Raw genomic sequence first — 12,172 nt, 5'->3', positions numbered from 1 at the left:
AAAGTGACATGATCAAAAGAAATACATTAAGGCCATTTTTATATAATTTGTTGCGTCTAGGGAACTTTGCATCTAGTTTAATTTATAGGCAGGCAGTGTAAGCAACTTGAGATAAAATAGTTTCTCCTTTAATTTGCTGCTTCATATTGTTATAAAATATTATGATATGAATGTTCACTACACTAAAAAGTTACTATGACTAATTATCTCAATACTTCCATCCATTATGAAGATAACCTCCACCTTTATGACCATTATTCTTGTAACATTTCACCTCCATAACATCCTGTCATCCTACATTATATTCATGTTTATGACTAACTTTTTGTATGTCTCTATGTTACACTACAAATAGAGGCATAAGGATTCATATTGTAAGTACTTTGAATACTTTGAAGAATAAGAAATACTCTCATATCTTGTCTCTATATTTCTATTGTTTTCATCTTCTATATTTCTTGTCGTATTTTGCTTTAGTTTTACAACACATATATCTTTCTTGGTCATTATTATGTAAAGCATTAAAAAGGGTTAGTCACTAACGATGCATCATAGATATTTCAACTGTAACAAATATATAACAAAAGACAAGTGAATACAATTTTACATCAATTTTCCGCTCTTTCTTTAATGGATGATCACTAATTTCCTTAATTTATAATTAATCAGCCTAAAATGGGCTATACATACAATTCACCCTCTTTTAAGAGGCTAGAGCCCAATCATGGCCTCAGATCACAAAAGGGCTAGTAATGTAAGGGCCAACCCCAGAAGCCCAAACATGAATTAATGGGGCCCGATAAATGCTGACTGAGAGCAGCCCGTTTCATAGTTCAAAGGTTCAAACGCCAACGAATTGAATCCAATTCTGACTAAAAGATCAAGGGAAAAAGGTCTGGTATACCCCTCAACTTTGTCATTTAGAATTGATATGCTCCTCATTATGAATGATTCATATATACATACAAATGGCTTACATATACCCCAACCGTTACAAGATGAGCTCACATATGCCCTTCATTTAACGGAAGTGAAAAAATTAGTTTTAAATTAATATTTTTTAATTTTAATTTTTTTTTAATCATGTAGAGGTATATTCTATTATATAGATGAGCGATGAGAAGGACGACCAATGACATTTTAGTAATTTTAACATCATTTAAGGGTAAAATAATAATTGTATAATTAATGGTCAAAATGAAAATCTAGAAGAATCCATCCATGTCTTAACTTTTGTTATGGGCCCATAAAGATATTATTGTAATTTTGTTAAAATAAAGAGTTTCTATTAGTTAACTTATTACAAACAATAATACTAAGCTTGTTTTGACATAGTTTAGAAAGAAAAATTTGAACTAATTAAAATAAAATGTGTTTGAATAGTTAATATTTTGTTCTTAGAAATACTTTAAAGGATTATTGCGTAAAAATATTTTTAATATTATGTTACATAATATGACCACTAAATTCGTATCTTGATTATTAAAATAGTCTTTAAAATGACGTATCAATATTTTTTTAATTAATTTGAAGAAAATATCAAATTTCGTGACTAAAAGAATGAACAATGTTTGACTATCAAGAAATTAATAATTCAATAATGTATTCATCGAAAGATTAAAAAATATAAAATTTTCATTTCTATATTTTCTTAATATCAAATGTGATAAACTATTTAACAGAGAAAATTTGACAAGGAAAACGTTTTAACATTCAAATTCTAATGAATATTAAAATTCAAACTAAAGAAAAATGAGTAGTTAAAAAATAAAGAACAACAACAAAAGAAAATGTCAATAGAAAAAGACTTTGTTGAGAAATATAGAGGAAGAAAAAAACTAAAAAATAAATGAATTAGGAAAAAACAACCTAAAAAAAAAAGTATATTGGTTATTTTGTAGGGGTAAGATTTAGGGTTTTCTTTACTGCATGATATTAAGAGTGTAGTATCAAAAAAAATTAATTAATGTAATTTAGAATATATCATTACAATAATTGTTATTGTATATAGAAATAAAGTTTCTTTCATGATTGTGTTTTATTTTTGTGGAGTTACAAATTAATCTTTTAATAAATACTTTCAATATTTAGAATATAACATTACGATAATTGTTATTGTATATAGAAATAAAGTTGCTTTCTTGATTGTTTTTATTGTTGTGAAGTTAAAAATCAAATTTTTAAGTATTTTTATTTATCGAAGACAATAATAAAATGTATCACAAAATTCATCGACAAAGCCAATTGCAAACACAGTATACTTAAGTTGAAGCAATAGAGATTTGAAAGACTTTAAATCGATCTTTACGAATTGATTGATCAAATTATCAGATGCAAAGCTTATGGTGCAAATATTACAAAACGAAGATAATAACATTGTGGAAAATAGATACCACTTGCGAATATATTTGAAGATCAATGAAAATTTTCAAAGATATCAACATTATATATATTCCTCAAATACAAAATGTTTTAACTCATAATCTAACACAATTCTCTATTTCCTTGCTGCATATAATTTTTTAGAATTCAACTTTCTCAATTTAGGTCGTATGACCATTTGAAATAGATTATAAAGTAATATATTGAAGTTGTTTACTAAAGAAAAAAATAGTATAAAGTATAGAAATCTCATATCTTTGAAGGCTATTTACATCATATCCGGGAAGTTTCCTCAATTACAAAAATTTCGAATTTTTCATTTCTCTCGAATACATTCCTTGGTTGTCCAATACATTGCAAATGACACATTACTTCGGGGGAGGGATGTATTCGAGAGGGGATAGGTATGTATCCGAGAGGGAATAGATGTATCCGAGAGGAAATAAGGATGTATCCGAGAGAGGATTATAATATCTTAAGTTGTGAATTTATGTAATTTTTCCAACAAAATATGTGAAATTATATTGGGCCCGTATCATGGGCCTTAAATTATCTAGTATATATATATATATATATGATCTTTCTAGCAAAGTTCAACGTATATTTTAATCTTTTTCATACATAAATTGTTTTTGACAAAGTTAAGGGGTATATCTGACTCTTTTTCCCAAAGCTCAATAATCTCCTTCATAAATTTACTAAAAAACGCACTTTTGATTTTGCTCATCAGTGAATCTAATATAAGCGACGAATGTATAAAATTAGACACTTGATTAATACTTAACTTAAAATGAAGTCACTTACTTTTTATAAGTTTAATTCTTGCACTATTCAATGTTATGGTTAATGATGGAACGAACTAGAAAAGACTGAGTCCATCAACAAGCAACTTTAAATAATTTAGAAGCTATTCAAAAAGAAATATGATTATGTATCTTATTGAAAACAATATGTGAGTCGAAGTTGAAAAATAAACATATCTTGAAGATTAAGTTGAAAAAGAAACTATGTGACCTCAGCGGAAGTTAAAAAGATGTTTTATCATTAATTACCTATAAATCGACTTTTGAAAAATAAATAAAATTGTGAAAGTCAAATATGCTGAAAAACTTCACTTGACATATAATGCACATTAATTTAATACTGCATGTTAATACTTTTATTCAAATTTAAATAATTTTCTATTTGAAATTCAAAATTAATGACCAAACGAGGAAATAATATAAGCTTTCTAGATGACCATTGACAAAAATTCCAACTACTAAGGCTATTGAAAATTCATTTTAGACAGAATCAATAATATTGTTCCTTTATTGGTCCTCATCTACTTGTTACTCCATATATTTTTCTTGCTTATTGATAGTCAATTTCCATTTTCAACCCCCCACCCCCTCCCCCTCCCCCACAAAAAAAAAAAAAGTGAGTAGTATTTTATGATATTGTTTCTATATCGATTGTTTCAATTCAACATTATTGAGTTTGTGTCAATCTTAATTAATGATTTCTGTTGTGACTTGTGCATGGCACTTAAACGGAAAAATACAATTATATTCCCTCCGTCCCTATTTACTTGTCCATATTTTCTCTTTTAGTTGTCCCTATTTACTTGTCCATTTTGACAAATCAAGAAAGAATAATTTTTTTTTTCCTATTATACCCTCATTTAAACTTCTTGAAAATTTCTAAGTTTTAATTCATCCTTTTTGAAACCATAATTAATAAGGGTAAAATTGTAACTTCACTATGCTAATTATTGTTATCTTAATATGTGTGTCATTTCTAAAGTGGACAACTAAAAAGGGACGGAGGGAGTATTAATTAGACAACTTGCAAGTTGGTGCAATCAAGATATACATCAAGTATACCTGTTATACATCCTAGTAGATGCTAGCTAGGCAGGACTTGACATTATCTTTTAATTTAATCAGTTAGCAAATATTAAATATTGCATATGATATACACAACTACCGTATTTATGATTACTCCTATGGTAGACGTCATTTAGCATAAGTCACTGCATGACTTCTCATCACCAACTAATCCCTAATATAATTTTAAATAAAGAAGTAATGATTCATATGCGCAACATTATCTAAAGATTGAGATATACGGCGTGGATAAAAATCAATTCAAATACATGAATTGAATTAAATTGATTTTATTTGATTTTGGTTTAGTTTTAGAGTTTTAAAAATTGATAGTATTTGATTTTGATTTTGTTAAAAAAGTCAAAGAAATAATCGAATCGGATGGATAAATTCTATACATATATTTTATTAGTATACAAGCATAGTATATTTTTTTATAAATAATTTTAGTTATCTTATATATGTTTTCATCAAAATGTATTTATAATTTATTTATGAAAGTAAAATTTTTCAAGATGAAAATATTTATCTTATTGGTTTCATTTATATGAGTGTTTAATGGCAATTTTTGGTGGGACTAGGACTATTGTCTCTTCCTTCTAAGCCAAAATGGTAAATTTTGAAGTTTTATTCACAGTAAATTTAGTGATCAAAAGTTTTATAATATTAATCGTTCTAACTATTTTTCGTTTTGAATAAATAGTTGTCTTCTTTCCCTCTTTTGAATGAATTGATTTTTTAATTTTTGTGTATAGTTAACAACAAAATATTTGAACTGAAACCGATAAATGTATGTTATTTGGTTTGATTTTAATTTTGAACAATAACTGACCCAGAAACACCCATACCTATAGGTATTCTATTATACACGGCAAACTTTTATATATACTAATTATTAAGTAGCTTATAATTTGAAGCTTTTTCTTTTAAACAAAATCTTTATCAACTAATTAAGAGAATGTCCGAAAGGACTTTTTTTAAATCTTTTTATGGAAGCTTCCACCTTGATGACTCAAACTTACAATCTTTAAATTGAAAATGAGGTGTGCTTATTATCCGAGCAACTCTCTTGTCGAATGTCAAATTAAACCAATAATCACTTGAGACAAATTAGAGGTCTAGTGACTAGTGCTATAATAGAAATAATGTAAGGTAGTCTTGAATTGAAAATGAATCCCTTATATAAGAATTAAGAACTAATAGGTACAATAATTAGTTTCGAAATTCTAGTTCTAGTCTAAAAAAGACGATGTTGTTCGACTTTATGTAGTAACTTACATTGACAAAAATCATGTAGATTGATAAGTTGGTGCACTTCAAACTAAATTCCTTGTAGATCTAAATTAAATGTCTCTTTATGGTAGGCTAATTAGTGACTATATATTGACTTAATGACTAGCTAGAAAAATAAATTAACATATGTGACCATCTTCCTCTTATGATGGCTCAAATATCCTTCTACTTTAACAAAAAGTCTGCATTAGCTACTAAATTGCACCATTCAAAATTTGGGTGCTATGTCTTTTCTTTTTAATTTTAATCTTCAATGATAAATCAAAACCTATATACAAGACTATTTCAATATAGGCAGGCACAAGTTTGAAAATGAAGAAACGAACTTGTTTTTCGTGACAATTATTCTCCTTCGTATCAAACACGCCTAAATTATAATACTTATTAGGTTTTAAACTAGCTCGATTCTTAGCTTGTTAACATTTCTTGAATTACACTCTTAAATAAATAAAATAAAAAATTACACTCTTATTGCTATATTATGCATATAGAATTAATTAATACATGTTTTAACCTAATTTTTTGGTTAAATAATGAAGTACTTTAGTACAATTTGATGTAAATACTAAATACATTAATCATTTTTTTACTATGCGTGGGTATAAGAGTCAATGACTCAATAAGTTTTTAAGTCTGTTTAGTCGAACTTTGCTAGAAACTGTTGTTTTAAAAACAGTTTCAGCAATTTCCAAAAGTAGCAATTATATTTGACCAATTTAATTTTTTTGTCAAAATTTGTTAACAAATTGCGTTTGACTACTTTTCTAAGAAATATCTTAGAGTGATAATTCCACAAAAATAAAGTATCCTCTGTCTAGTGGTGTACATTCAAAAGAATTTTTTTTTTAAAAAATAAAGTATCAAAATTCATTCATAATAATATTACTTCAATATATATATATATATATATATATTGTGTTGTGATTTTCGTAGTTGCAAGAAAAAAAATCCGAGAATAGGTCCTCTCTTTCAATATCATAATTGGTTTGGCCAAGCCAGATCATGAGTGAATAGAAAAAAATAAATACAACTAATGTTAATGACCGAAATGTATCAAATAACAATGGAAAAAAGATTCCAACGATTAGACCTAAGGCGAAGAAGACAAGACTAGGGTTGTTCATGATTATGGTTAAAAAATCAAACTGAATCGCAATCCGACTAAAAAAATTGATATTTGGTTTGGTTTGATTATGTTTGGTTTAAAATTTTGAAAATCGATACTATTTGGTTTGAATTTGATTTTACTAATAAACGACCGCAAAAAAAACCAAACCGAACCGGTAAATTAGATATATAAATTTTATAATTATTTATATATTATTCATAAGTAATTAAATATAAATATTTTGTTAAATTTTAATTAACTTAAGGTTTTAACTATACTATTTTCTCTATCCCTACACTTGAATTTTAGCTCAACTATTACAATCCTAAGTCCAAGTCCATTAAAATCCTCTACTTTAGTCTTTACCTACCCTACCTCACATAAGATAGTCACATTTTCTCTTAATTGAATCACTTTGTTTGTGTAATAATAACTCTAGTATTTCTTAATTGCTTAATTGAACTGACAATAAATTTTCATGTGAATTGTTCATGTACTATGTGTTTGTGTCTATCGAGATACGTATGTCATCTAAAGTTTTATTACTTTCAAATAGAAAAAAAAAATGAACCAAACTGATGGTTATCTTTTTCGTTTGATAATTTGGTTTTAGAAATTTAAAAAACCGACTAGATTGATTTGGTTTAAGTTGGCTATTTTTTTTATAAAATAAGAGAACGAGAAGAAAAAATAGAGAGAGAATTATTGAGATTCTATTCTTAATAATATTGTGATATAACTTGGGTAAATGAGTCTCCTATTTATAGAGAAAGAAAACCTTATTCCATAAGGAAAAGGTATTAAAATTTAAGGAAATAATTCAATTTTAATTGAAAAAAATCCACAAGAAAAAAATATTAAATTTAAGGAAATCTTATTCTACAAGGAAAAGGTATTAAAATTTAAGGAAATAATTCAATTATAATTGAAAAAAATCCACAAGAAAAAGTATTAAATTTAAGGAAATCTTATTCTACAAGAAAAAAGTATTAAAATTTAAGGAAATAATTCAATTATAATTGAAAAAAATCCACAAGAAAAAGTATTAAATTTAAGAAAATCTTATTCTACAGGGAAAATGTATTAAAATTTAAGGAAATAATACAATTTTTATTGAAAAAAAATACGTAGTTAGTAGAGAAGGGATTCAAACTTGGGTCTTGGAGACCTTCATGATACTATTAACCACCAAGCTACTAAACTTTTATGTTAAAATTACGCATGTTTATTTACTTAATTGAATTCAAGAAGTCAAAATAATTACAGGAAAAAAAAATAACCCTGCAGGGAATCGAATCGGGACAAAGAGTAGGATTGCACAGGCTATTGCCAACTCCAGTGGCGGAGCCAGAAATTTTAATAATGGGATTCAAAATCTGAGAAGTAAACACAGTAACTAGTGGAAGAGGGTTCAACATTTATTATACATACCTAAAAAATAATTTTAACCATGTATAAATAGCAATATTTTTCGTCGTGGGGGTTCGGATGAACCCCCTCATTATATGCTGCCTCCTCCCCTGGCCAACTCCACTGCGCATCACTTTGTTATTTCAGGGGGTCCAAATTCTATATATACCAATATAAAGTCAAAATTTTACGTAAATATATAGTATAATTTTTCGACAAAGAATATCCAATTGGACACCCTGGAGCCTACGTGGCTCCGCCCCTGTGTATATTCGTTATTTCAAATTTATTGTATTGTCTGCTCCTCTCCTATCCAATCCATTCAACTCCCACACTATGACCATCCCAACTCTGCCATGGCACCGTCCTCCAAACTTACTATTTATTCTGCCTATTTTATAAATAACGTATAAATGTTTTTGAGATAATATTTATTTATTTACTTATTAAATATTAGAAAATAAATAAAATTTATTTATTTTTAAAATAACATTTTTCGGGGAAAATATTTTCCTTCCTACCAAGCACACTTTATCTCAAAAAACATATCATATATTTTTATTTAGAAGTTATTTTATTTTATGTGTTTCATTTTAGCAATAAGATAATACATAATCATATAAATAATTATAATTTTATTAAAAAGAATCTAAAATTCGTACAAAATTAATTAAACACGGCTATAGCAATTGACAGAGTCAATAAGACTTAGTCTCAATTTTTCCTTTTGTTTTCTTCTTCTTATTTCCATGTAAGATGGCCCATTTAAAGAGTGCTGTCGCACTAGAATTATTTCAAATCCTTGGCGGTGCAACGTGCCCTGTCCAAATCACTCTGGTTTATTCTCTCTCCAAATCTTTTCAGAAAAATCGAATTTAAGATCTTAGGGTGGATTCGATAAGTAGGAATTTTTTTTCTTGAAACATGATTTTTGGGATGATAATGAGTTTTTTTAAAAAAATTTATTATCTAATGTTTGATATTAAAGCAAAAAAAATTATCCTAAAAATATTTATGTATAATTTAGAGAAATACTATGAAAGGTGAATATTAGGACGCTATGGATATGAATTGATGATGAGGCGTGTTGAAGCCTAGAGGATATCAATGTGCATGTCACTTGTGAATTATGATATATAACTACATAAATTGGACTCAATAAGCAAAGTATTTATCTATATTGGACCAACTCAATATATTCACTTTGATTTGATCCACATACCTGAGTGTTCCTTTGTTCTATTCATTGAACCGATATCATTGGAGTATATATATATACTCTNAAAAAAAAAAAACTGAACCAAACCGATGGTTATCTTTTTCGTTTGATAATTTGGTTTTAGAAATTTTAAAAACCGACTAGATTGATTTGATTTTAATTTTAACCAATAACCGATCCAAAACGAACCAGTCAACACCTTGGTACCAGGGATGACAATGGGACAGGGCGGGTGAGATGGGTTTAAGGCTATGGGGGGATGCGGGACGGATTGAAGTGAGCTTTTTTAAAAACTAATGCGAGGCGGGTTGCAAGTATATGTGATTTTTTGTGGGTTCAAATTTATTTTTAACTTTTTACATGTTATAAGAGTGATAAAATATTATTTATTAAAATAATTATTTTAAAGCTACTAAAATATTCAAGATAGTAAATGAAATGGTTCAATAAAAAATACTAATACAATTTCTTACATGTTTTCCAATTGACCTCTAAAAATTAAATTTTTAAGTCACTATTATATTAAATTAATACAACTTAATGAAATTATTTTTTTCTAGTTAAGTTTGATACTAAAGATAAATTAACGGGTTAAGTTCAACCCGCACAGCCCCACACCACACCGCCCCATCGTCATCCCTATCTGGGACAAGACTACTGTTTAACAAGATAGCAACCATTGAACTAGGCAGTCAACAGCGAAGGATATGGCATGAAGTAGTTTTTTGAAATTATTTACAGAGGTAGAGTAGAGGGAAAATACAAGAAACGATAAGGAAAAAATAAATAAGTAAATATATTATTTACAGTTTGAATAGATTTGAGAGACATCCACACTAAAATAAATAAAATAGGCAATTATATAGAAAAGGGTAGTAGAAAATGAATATATCAGAAATTATCTTTAATATCATGTGAGAAAAATATGAATTAACACAAAACCATAAAATAAATTTGTGTAGGACATCATTTTTTTTTTCCAAAAAACATTACATAACCAAAGAATTAAAAGGTTATCTAATTCTAATATCTCCATCACCATTTTGCTGTCGGACGGCAAACAAAATATAAATGACATTTCTTGAGCTTTTTGACTTCATTAAGAGGGAATTGGCTAATCATTACTATTACTCTATCCTTCTAATATATGAATCACATGTGAAAAATATTTTTAATTTTTTTTTATAAATAATTGATTAAAATGGTTTTTTAGAAAAAATAAATTTCTTTAAATTAATGAAATTAACTTCTTAGAAAAAATAAGTTGTATAAGCAGTGGTGTAGTCAGGAATTTAATTAAGGGTGTCCAAACTTTTAATAGTAATTTTTTTTAAAAAAAACGATGATTTAAATTACCAAAATAAATAATCACGTTAAGCAATATTTAATTAAATATAGGAATATTTTAAATAGAATTACAAGTGCATAATTCAAAACTGACATAAAGAAAATAAACTACTATTGAAAACATAATTTAAATATTTTATTACAATTGTACTCGACGAGATTTCATAGCCTGAAACGTTTTTATAATAAACTCATTAGAAATAGTATGAAATACTTTCTTTTCTACATAAGGCACTATACAACCGTCTAAAAACTCATCATCCATTCGATTTCGCAAGTCATTTTTAGAGTATTTAAATCAATACTTTATTTTTGAGAAGAATGTGACAACATCTCTAATTGATCTACCGTTGTTTCTTTATTTGGTTGACTTAGAGAAGTCGAACTTTTTTTTGGTACTCTATTATAATAATTCCTCATGTCTATTGAAACTTGAAACTAAAATATTAAGTTGGTTATTTTTTTTATAAAATAAGAGAACGAGAAGAAAAAACAGAGAGAGAATTATTGAGATTCTATTCTTAATAATATTGTGATATAATTTTGGTAAATGAGTCTCCTATTTATAGAGAAAGAAAACCTTATTCCATAAGGGAAAAGTATTAAAATTTAAGGAAATATTATTCCATAAGGAAAAGGAATTAAAATTTAAGGAAATAATTCAATTTTAATTGAAAAAAATCAACAAGAAAAAAGTATTAAATTTAAGGAAATCTTATTCTACAAGGAAAAGGTATTAAAATTTAAGGAAATAATTCAATTTTAATTGAAAAAAAATAGTTAGTAGAGAAAGGATTCAAACTTGGGTCTTGGAGACCTTCATGATACTATTAACCACTAGGCTACTAAACTTTTATGTTAAAATTATGCATGTTTATTTACTTAATTGAATTCAAGAAGTCAAAATAATTACAGAAAAAGAAAACAACCCTGCGAGAAATCGAATCGGGACAAAGAGTAGGATTGCACAGGCTATTGTCAACTGACCAACTCCACTGCACATCACTTTGTTATTTTAGGGGGTCCAAATTATATATATACCAATATAAAGTCAAAATTTTACGTGGATATATAGTATAATTTTTCGACGAAAGGTATCCAATTGGACACCCTGGAGCCTACATGGCTCCGCCCCTGTGTATAAGCGTTATTTCAAATTTATCGTCTGCTCCCCTCCTATCCAATCCATTCAACTCCCACACTTTGACCATCCCAACTCTGCCATGGCACCGTCCTCCAAACTTACTATTTATTCCGCCTATTTTATAAATAACATATAAATGCTCTTGAGATAATATTTATTTATTTACTTATTAAATATTAGAAAATAAATAAAATTTATTTATTTTTAAAATAACATTTTTCGGGGAAAATATTTTCCTTCCTACCAAGCACACTTTATCTCAAAAAACATATCATATATTTTTATTTAGAAGTTATTTTATTTTATGTGTTTCATTTTAGCAATAAGATAATACATAATCATATAAATAATTATAATTTTATTAAAAAGAATCTAAAATTCGTACAAAATTAATTAAACAC

The sequence above is a fragment of the Solanum stenotomum genome, chromosome 3, assembly GCF_019186545.1.
Source record: "Solanum stenotomum isolate F172 chromosome 3, ASM1918654v1, whole genome shotgun sequence".
Taxonomy (NCBI): Eukaryota; Viridiplantae; Streptophyta; class Magnoliopsida; order Solanales; family Solanaceae; genus Solanum; species Solanum stenotomum.
This window is presented reverse-complemented; position numbering follows the sequence as displayed.